The sequence below is a fragment of the Coregonus clupeaformis genome, unplaced genomic scaffold (genome assembly GCF_020615455.1).
Source record: "Coregonus clupeaformis isolate EN_2021a unplaced genomic scaffold, ASM2061545v1 scaf0516, whole genome shotgun sequence".
Lineage (NCBI taxonomy): Eukaryota > Metazoa > Chordata > Actinopteri > Salmoniformes > Salmonidae > Coregonus > Coregonus clupeaformis.
In genome coordinates, this window is record NW_025533971.1 from 128,882 (window position 1) to 140,595 (window position 11,714).

Consider the following 11,714-nt stretch of genomic DNA (forward strand, 5'->3'; position numbering starts at 1 on the left):
ACAGTAACCCCTATTTATGCATTTCAAAACCCCGCGGGATTACCCATCATACACCCCACCCCAACCTTTCCATCTGTCCTGGCATATTTAACCCCTGCTAGCACCCATGAGAACAATGACACACCCACGAACACTGAACACAATACCGGGGCGTTACAGTGTAATATAAATATATATATAAATAAATACAGTAAAGTATTGTAACACACTGAAGGGAACAAAATATGAACTTGAAAGTAGTGTTTAATAGACAAATGCAAACTTCAATGGTCCTCTGTAGCTCAGCTGGTAGAGCACGGCGCTTGTAACGCCAAGGTAGTGGGTTCGATCCCCGGGACCACCCATACACAAAAATGTATGCACGCATGACTGTAAATCGCTTTGGATAAAAGCGTCTGCTAAATGGCATATTATTATTTATTATTATTCAAGGAGTTGGTTTGATTGGAAGTGGTGATGTCATCGACATGAGGTGAAAGGAGACTGGAGAGTCACTCTAAAGCTACAACATGAACGCATGGACAGATTCCAATGGATATTGATGTAAAAAAAAAACACAACAAATGAGTCATCTCTCTCTCCATGCCGCTTTCCACACCCAGACCTAGCCCCGCTCCCGGTCACTCCATGCCGCTTTCCACACCCAGACCTAGCCCCGCTCCCGGTCACTCCATGCCGCTTTCCACACCCAGACCTAGCCCCGCTCCCGGTCACTCCATGCCGCTTTCCACACCCAGACCTAGCCCCGCTCCCGGTCACTCCATGCCGCTTTCCACACCCAGACCTAGCCCCGCTCCCGGTCACTCCATGCCGCTTTCCACACCCAGACCTAGCCCCGCTCCCGGTCACTCCATGCCGCTTTCCACACACAGACCTAGCCCCGCTCCCGGTCACTCCATGCCGCTTTCCACACCCAGACCTAGCCCCGCTCCCGGTCACTCCATGCCGCTTTCCACACACAGACCTAGCCCCGCTCCCGGTCACTCCATGCCGCTTTCCACACCCAGACCTAGCCCCGCTCCCGGTCACTCCATGCCGCTTTCCACACCCAGACCTAGCCCCGCTCCCGGTCACTCCATGCCGCTTTCCACACCCAGACCTAGCCCCGCTCCCTGTCTCTCCATGCCGCTTTCCACACCCAGACCTAGCCCCGCTCCCTGTCTCTCCATGCCGCTTTCCACACCCAGACCTAGCCCCGCTCCCGGTCACTCCATGCCGCTTTCCACACCCAGACCTAGCCCCGCTCCCGGTCACTCCATGCCGCTTTCCACACCCAGACCTAGCCCCGCTCCCGGTCACTCCATGCCGCTTTCCACACCCAGACCTAGCCCCGCTCCCGGTCACTCCATGCCGCTTTCCACACCCAGACCTAGCCCCGCTCCCGGTCACTCCATGCCGCTTTCCACACCCAGACCTAGCCCCGCTCCCGGTCACTCCATGCCACTTTCCACACCCAGACCTAGCCCCGCTCCCGGTCACTCCATGCCGCTTTCCACACCCAGACCTAGCCCCGCTCCCGGTCACTCCATGCCGCTTTCCACACCCAGACCTAGCCCCGCTCCCTGTCACTCCATGCCGCTTTCCACACCCAGACCTAGCCCCGCTCCCTGTCACTCCATGCCGCTTTCCACACCCAGACCTAGCCCCGCTCCCGGTCACTCCATGCCGCTTTCCACACCCAGACCTAGCCCCGCTCCCGGTCACTCCATGCCGCTTTCCACACACAGACCTAGCCCCGCTCCCTGTCACTCCATGCCGCTTTCCACACCCAGACCTAGCCCCGCTCCCGGTCACTCCATGCCGCTTTCCACACCCAGACCTAGCCCCGCTCCCGGTCACTCCATGCCGCTTTCCACACCCAGACCTAGCCCCGCTCCCGGTCACTCCATGCCGCTTTCCACACCCAGACCTAGCCCCGCTCCCGGTCACTCCATGCCGCTTTCCACACCCAGACCTAGCCCCGCTCCCGGTCACTCCATGCCGCTTTCCACACCCAGACCTAGCCCCGCTCCCGGTCACTCCATGCCGCTTTCCACACCCAGACCTAGCCCCGCTCCCGGTCACTCCATGCCGCTTTCCACACCCAGACCTAGCCCCGCTCCCGGTCACTCCATGCCGCTTTCCACACCCAGACCTAGCCCCGCTCCCGGTCACTCCATGCCGCTTTCACACCCAGACCTAGCCCCGCTCCCGGTCACTCCATGCCGCTTTCTACACCCAGACCTAGCCCCGCTCCCGGTCACTCCATGCCGCTTTCCACACCCAGACCTAGCCCCGCTCCCGGTCACTCCATGCCGCTTTCCACACCCAGACCTAGCCCCGCTCCCGGTCACTCCATGCCGCTTTCCACACCCAGACCTAGCCCCGCTCCCGGTCACTCCATGCCGCTTTCCACACACAGACCTAGCCCCGCTCCCGGTCACTCCATGCCGCTTTCCACACCCAGACCTAGCCCCGCTCCCGGTCACTCCATGCCGCTTTCCACACCCAGACCTAGCCCCGCTCCCGGTCACTCCATGCCGCTTTCCACACACAGACCTAGCCCCGCTCCCGGTCACTCCATGCCGCTTTCCACACCCAGACCTAGCCCCGCTCCCGGTCACTCCATGCCGCTTTCCACACCCAGACCTAGCCCCGCTCCCGGTCACTCCATGCCGCTTTCCACACACAGACCTAGCCCCGCTCCCGGTCACTCCATGCCGCTTTCCACACACAGACCTAGCCCCGCTCCCGGTCACTCCATGCCGCTTTCCACACACAGACCTAGCCCCGCTCCCTGTCACTCCATGCCGCTTTCCACACACAGACCTAGCCCCGCTCCCTGTCACTCCATGCCGCTTTCCACACACAGACCTAGCCCCGCTCCCGGTCACTCCATGCCGCTTTCCACACACAGACCTAGCCCCGCTCCCGGTCTCTCCATGCCGCTTTCCACACACAGACCTAGCCCCGCTCCCGGTCACTCCATGCCCCTTTCCACACACAGACCTAGCCCCGCTCCCGGTCACTCAAGGAGCGCATGTGTTGTTGCTCGACCAGGAGGCACTTGCGTTCAGTCTGCGTGGTCCAATGCAGCACATGCAACAATGTTGATGACTATGATGCTGTTTTCACTTTGCTTCTTAATAGAAAATCCACCAGCGTTCTATAATTACACAATATTACTTTACGTTTCTTACATCTGCAAACAGCCAGTTTGTCTTTTCTTAGCAAGTTGTGGCTATGTCGTGTTAGCCACTTATGCTAATCGCTAGTTAGCAAAGCTAGCTAGCTAGCTAATCAATATATTGAGTCAAACGTAGCTAGCTATACAGCCTGGTAATACCAGTGATGGTGTAGGCCTAAATCAGCATGTTGTTTGTGCCACAGTATCTTCTAAATCAAAGAGGAATAGTCGAAGTATGAATATGTTATCTACATTAAGTAGCTAAGAGACAATTAAATGTAGCCAAAGATTATAGGGTCTCCTAGGAAACACTGACCAACACTTTGGTTCCTACCCTGTCACAATAACCCCTCCCTGGCATTTTCATTTGTTGTCATGTCAAACAACACTGCATTCAAAGTATCCACTATTATATTCTAACTATAGAATTAGACAAATCATTGTTTTTACCTCGATTCCAACAGTTCACCCAAGTGTTTTGCTCTAAATCGCAAGTCAAATCGCAATTTCAACATTTGGTAAAAGCATAAGGCATATATTGGTTGCCCATATCGTGCAGCCCTATGCGGTAGTGTAGAAATGATCTCAAATGAGTGAAGGAAATGCAGAAATTGATGAAAAAATGATTTTTGAATTTAAAACAATCAGAGTGGAGAGAGAATCATTGAACACATTTATAATGTATGTGTTGCTACCCTAGGGGGCCACACACTACTCATCACCACATTTAGAACTTGTATTATTCTACAACATCAAATACCGTGAAAAATACCGTGATATGATATTTTGGCCATGTTGCCCAGCCCTAAACCCAACTCCTCTGAATGAATCAGCATCCAAGTCATCGGCGCCCGGGGCGCAGTACTTGTTAGGGGTGAAATGCCTTGCAGAACGACAGATTTGTACCTTGTTGGCTCGGGGATTCGCTCCTACCCGCCAGGCCACTCCCTCTATGGACATTTCTCCCCCACCCCCTCAACGGACTCTGCTCTGCCCCCCAAGGGTCATTCATCACTGCTACAGTTATTATGTATGGAAAAACTATTTCTCTTTAAAAAACAACAATTATAACTAGTCCAGCATGCTGGAGCTCAGAGCCTAAGATGTTCACCCTGCAATAACACCTGCAACCCTGTACATGTGACTATTGAACACAATAATTAGAACATATCTTAAAGATATGTGAGTTAATGGTAACCAAATTAATATTTCTTAAACTAAATATGAGTGTTGATATTAGTTGTCGGGGGTCTTCAACATGATTGTGTTTCTACCTTTTGAGACTTTTTCTGGTAGATGTTTTCTAAGTCCCTTTTTCCGTCTGTTTATCTACAAGGATGTAAAAAGTACTGACTGATCTAATTCAAATATCTATGATACCACATCATATAGTCTATTATTATTACAACCAACTGATGTCTGATACCACATCATATAGTCTATTATTATTATTATTACAACCAACTGATGTCTGATGCCACATCATAGTCTATTATTATTATTACAACCAACTGATGTCTGATACCACATCATATAGTCTATTATTATTATTACAACCAACTGATGTCTGATACCACATCATATAGTCTATTATTATTACAACCAATTGATGTCTGATACCACATCATAGTATATTATTATTACAACCAACTGATGTCTGATACCACATCATATAGTCTATTATTATTATTACAACCAACTGATGTCTGATACCACATCATATAGTCTACTATTATTATTACAACCAACTGATGTCTGATACCACATCATATAGTCTACTATTATTATTACAACCAACTGATGTCTGATACCACATCATATAGTCTATTATTATTATTACAACCAACTGATGTCTGATACCACATCATATAGTCTATTATTATTATTACAACCAACTGATGTCTGATACCACATCATATAGTCTATTATTATTACAACCAACTGATGTCTGATACCACATCATATAGTCTATTATTATTATTACAACCAACTGATGTCTGATACCACATCATATAGTCTATTATTATTACAACCAACTGATGTCTGATACCACATCATATAGTCTATTATTACTACAACCAACTGATGTCTGATACCACATCATATAGTCTATTATTATTATTACAACCAACTGATGTCTGATACCACATCATATAGTATATTATTATTATAACCAACTGATGTCTGATACCACATCATATAGTATATTATTATTATTACAACCAACTGATGTCTGATACCACATCATATAGTCTATTATTATTATTACAACCAACTGATGTCTGATACCACATCATATAGTCTATTATTATTACAACCAACTGATGTCTGATACCACATCATATAGTCTATTATTATTACAACCAACTGATGTCTGATACCACATCATATAGTCTATTATTATTACAACCAACTGATGTCTGATACCACATCATATAGTCTTATTATTATTATTATTATTATTATTATTATTACAACCAACTGATGTCTGATACCACATCATATAGTCTATTATTATTATTACAACCAACTGATGTCTGATACCACATCATATAGTCTTATTATTATTACAACCAACTGATGTCTGATACCACATCATATAGTCTATTATTATTATTACAACCAACTGATGTCTGATACCACATCATATAGTCTATTATTATTATTACAACCAACTGATGTCTGATACCACATCATATAGTCTATTATTATTACAACCAACTGATGTCTGATACCACATCATATAGTCTATTATTATTATTACAACCAACTGATGTCTGATACCACATCATATAGTCTATTATTATTACAACCAACTGATGTCTGATACCACATCATATAGTCTATTATTATTACAACCAACTGATGTCTGATACCACATCATATAGTCTATTATTATTATTAAACCAACTGATGTCTGATACCACATCATATAGTCTATTATTATTATTACAACCAACTGATGTCTGATACCACATCATATAGTATATTATTATTAACAACCAACTGATGTCTGATACCACATCATATAGTCATATTATTATTACAACCAACTGATGTCTGATACCACATCATATAGTCTATTATTATTATTACAACCAACTGATGTCTGATACCACATCATATAGTCTATTATTATTACAACCAACTGATGTCTGATACCACATCATATAGTCTTTTATTATTTATTATTATTACAACCAACTGATGTCTGATACCACATCATATAGTCTTATTATTATTATTACATAACCAACTGATGTCTGATACCACATCATATAGTCTTATTATTATTATTACTAACCAACTGATGTCTGATACCACATCATATAGTATATTATTATTATACAACCAACTGATGTCTGATACCACATCATATAGTCTATTATTATTACAACCAACTGATGTCTGATACCACATCATATAGTCTATTATTATTATTACAACCAACTGATGTCTGATACCACATCATATAGTCTATTATTATTACAACCAACTGATGTCTGATACCACATCATATAGTCTATTATTATTACAACCAACTGATGTCTGATACCACATCATATAGTCTATTATTATTACAACCAACTGATGTCTGATACCACATCATATAGTCTATTATTATTATTACAACCAACTGATGTCTGATACCACATCATATAGTCTATTATTATTACAACCAACTGATGTCTGATACCACATCATATAGTATATTATTATTACAACCAACTGATGTCTGATACCACATCATATAGTCTATTATTATTACAACCAACTGATGTCTGATACCACATCATATAGTCTAATAATTATTATTATTATTATTACAACCAACTGATGTCTGATACCACATCATATAGTCTATTATTATTACAACCAACTGATGTCTGATACCACATCATATAGTCTATTATTATTACAACCAACTGATGTCTGATACCACATCATATAGTATATTATTATTATTACAACCAACTGATGTCTGATACCACATCATATAGTCTATTATTATTATAACCAACCAACTGATGTCTGATAACACATCATATAGTATATTATTGTTATTACAACCAACTGATGTCTGATACCACATCATATAGTCTATTATTATTATTACAACCAACTGATGTCTGATACCACATCATATAGTCTATTATTATTATTACAACCAACTGATGTCTGATACCACATCATATAGTCTTATTATTATTATTATTACAACCAACTGATGTCTGATACCACATCATATAGTCTATTATTATTATTACAACCAACTGATGTCTGATACCACATCATATAGTCTATTATTATTACAACCAACTGATGTCTGATACCACATCATATAGTATATTATTATTACAACCAACTGATGTCTGATACCACATCATATAGTCTATTATTATTATTACAACCAACTGATGTCTGATACCACATCATATAGTATATTATTATTATTACAACCAACTGATGTCTGATACCACATCATATAGTCTATTATTATTACAACCAACTGATGTCTGATACCACATCATATAGTCTATTATTATTACAACCAACTGATGTCTGATACCACATCATATAGTCATATTATTATTACAACCAACTGATGTCTGATACCACATCATATAGTCTTTATTATTATTATTATTATTATTATTATAACCAACTGATGTCTGATACCACATCATATAGTCTATTATTATTACAACCAACTGATGTCTGATACCACATCATATAGTCTTATTATTATTACAACCAACTGATGTCTGATACCACATCATATAGTCTATTATTATTATTACAACCAACTGATGTCTGATACCACATCATATAGTATATTATTATTATTACAACCAACTGATGTCTGATACCACATCATATAGTATATTATTATTACAACCAACTGATGTCTGATACCACATCATATAGTCTATTATTATTATTACAACCAACTGATGTCTGATACCACATCATATAGTCTATTATTATTATTACAACCAACTGATGTCTGATACCACATCATATAGTCATTATTATTATTATTACAACCAACTGATGTCTGATACCACATCATATAGTCTTATTATTATTATTACAACCAACTGATGTCTGATACCACATCATATAGTCATTATTATTATTACAACCAACTGATGTCTGATACCACATCATATAGTCTATATATTATTATTATTACAACCAACTGATGTCTGATACCACATCATATAGTCTATTATTATTATTACAACCAACTGATGTCTGATACCACATCATATAGTCTATTATTATTACAACCAACTGATGTCTGATACCACATCATATAGTCTATTATTATTACAACCAACTGATGTCTGATACCACATCATATAGTCTTATTATTATTATTATTACTAAACCAACTGATGTCTGATACCACATCATATAGTCTATTATTATTACAACCAACTGATGTCTGATACCACATCATATAGTCATTATTATTATTACAACCAACTGATGTCTGATACCACATCATATAGTATATTATTATTATTACAACCAACTGATGTCTGATACCACATCATATAGTATATTATTATTATTACAACCAACTGATGTCTGATACCACATCATATAGTCTATTATTATTATTACAACCAACTGATGTCTGATACCACATCATATAGTCTATTATTATTACAACCAACTGATGTCTGATACCACATCATATAGTCTTTATTATTATTACAACCAACTGATGTCTGATACCACATCATATAGTCTATTATTATTATTACAACCAACTGATGTCTGATACCACATCATATAGTCATATTATTATTATTACAACCAACTGATGTCTGATACCACATCATATAGTCTATTATTATTATAACAACCAACTGATGTCTGATACCACATCATATAGTATATTATTATTATTACAACCAACTGATGTCTGATACCACATCATATAGTCTATTATTATTTAACAACCAACTGATGTCTGATACCACATCATATAGTATATTATTATTATTACAACCAACTGATGTCTGATACCACATCATATAGTCTATTATTATTACAACCAACTGATGTCTGATACCACATCATATAGTCTATTATTATTATATACAACCAACTGATGTCTGATACCACATCATATAGTCTATTATTATTATTACAACCAACTGATGTCTGATACCACATCATATAGTCTATTATTATTATTACAACTGATGTATTATATATTATTATTATTATTATTACAACCAACTGATGTCTGATACCACATCATATAGTCTATTATTATTACAACCAACTGATGTCTGATACCACATCATATAGTCTTATTATTATTACAACCAACTGATGTCTGATACCACATCATATAGTCTATATTATTATTACAACCAACTGATGTCTGATACCACATCATATAGTCTATTATTATTATACAACCAACTGATGTCTGATACCACATCATATAGTATATATTATTATTATTACAACCAACTGATGTCTGATACCACATCATATAGTCTATTATTATTATTACAACCAACTGATGTCTGATACCACATCATATAGTCTATTATTATTATTACAACCAACTGATGTCTGATACCACATCATATAGTCTATTATTATTATTACAACCAACTGATGTCTGATACCACATCATATAGTCTTATTATTATTATTATTATTATTATTATTATTATTATTATTATTATTATTATTATAACCAACTGATGTCTGATACCACATCATATAGTCTATTATTATTACAACCAACTGATGTCTGATACCACATCATATAGTATTATTATTATTAAACCAACTGATGTCTGATACCACATCATATAGTCTATATTATTATTACAACCAACTGATGTCTGATACCACATCATATAGTCTTATTATTATTACAACCAACTGATGTCTGATACCACATCATATAGTCTATTATTATTATTACAACCAACTGATGTCTGATACCACATCATATAGTCTATTATTATTTACAACCAACTGATGTCTGATACCACATCATATAGTCTATTATTATTACAACCAACTGATGTCTGATACCACATCATATAGTATATTATTATTATAACCAACTGATGTCTGATACCACATCATATAGTCTATTATTATTATTACAACCAACTGATGTCTGATACCACATCATATAGTCTATTATTATTACAACCAACTGATGTCTGATACCACATCATATAGTCTATTATTATTACAACCAACTGATGTCTGATACCACATCATATAGTCTATTATTATTACAACCAACTGATGTCTGATACCACATCATATAGTCTATTATTATTATTACAACCAACTGATGTCTGATACCACATCATATAGTCTATTATTATTATTACAACCAACTGATGTCTGATACCACATCATATAGTCTATTATTATTACAACCAACTGATGTCTGATACCACATCATATAGTATATTATTATTATAACCAACTGATGTCTGATACCACATCATATAGTCTATTATTATTACAACCAACTGATGTCTGATACCACATCATATAGTCTTATTATTATTATTATTATTATTATTATTATTGTTATTATAACCAACTGATGTCTGATACCACATCATATAGTCTATTATTATTACAACCAACTGATGTCTGATAACACATCATATAGTCTATTATTATTATAACCAACCAACTGATGTCTGATACCACATCATATAGTATATTATTATTATTATTATTATTATTATTATAACCAACTGATGTCTGATACCACATCATATAGTCTATTATTATTACAACCAACTGATGTCTGATACCACATCATATAGTCTATATTATTATTACAACCAACTGATGTCTGATACCACATCATATAGTCTATTATTATTATTACAACCAACTGATGTCTGATGCCACATCATATAGTCTTATTATTATTATTACAACCAACTGATGTCTGATACCACATCATATAGTCTATTATTATTATAACAACCAACTGATGTCTGATACCACATCATATAGTATATTATTATTATAACAACCAACTGATGTCTGATAACACATCATATAGTCTATTATTATTATAACAACCAACTGATGTCTGATACCACATCATATAGTATATTATTATTATTACAACCAACTGATGTCTGATACCACATCATATAGTCTATTATTATTACAACCAACTGATGTCTGATACCACATCATATAGTCTATTATTATTATTACAACCAACTGATGTCTGATACCACATCATATAGTCTATTATTATTATTACAACCAACTGATGTCTGATACCACATCATATAGTCTATTATTATTATTACAACCAACTGATGTCTGATACCACATCATATAGTCTATTATTATTATTACAACCAACTGATGTCTGATACCACATCATATAGTCTATTATTATTATAACTAACCAACTGATGTCTGATAACACATCATATAGTATATTATTGTTATTACAACCAACTGATGTCTGATACCACATCATATAGTCTATTATTATTACAACCAACTGATG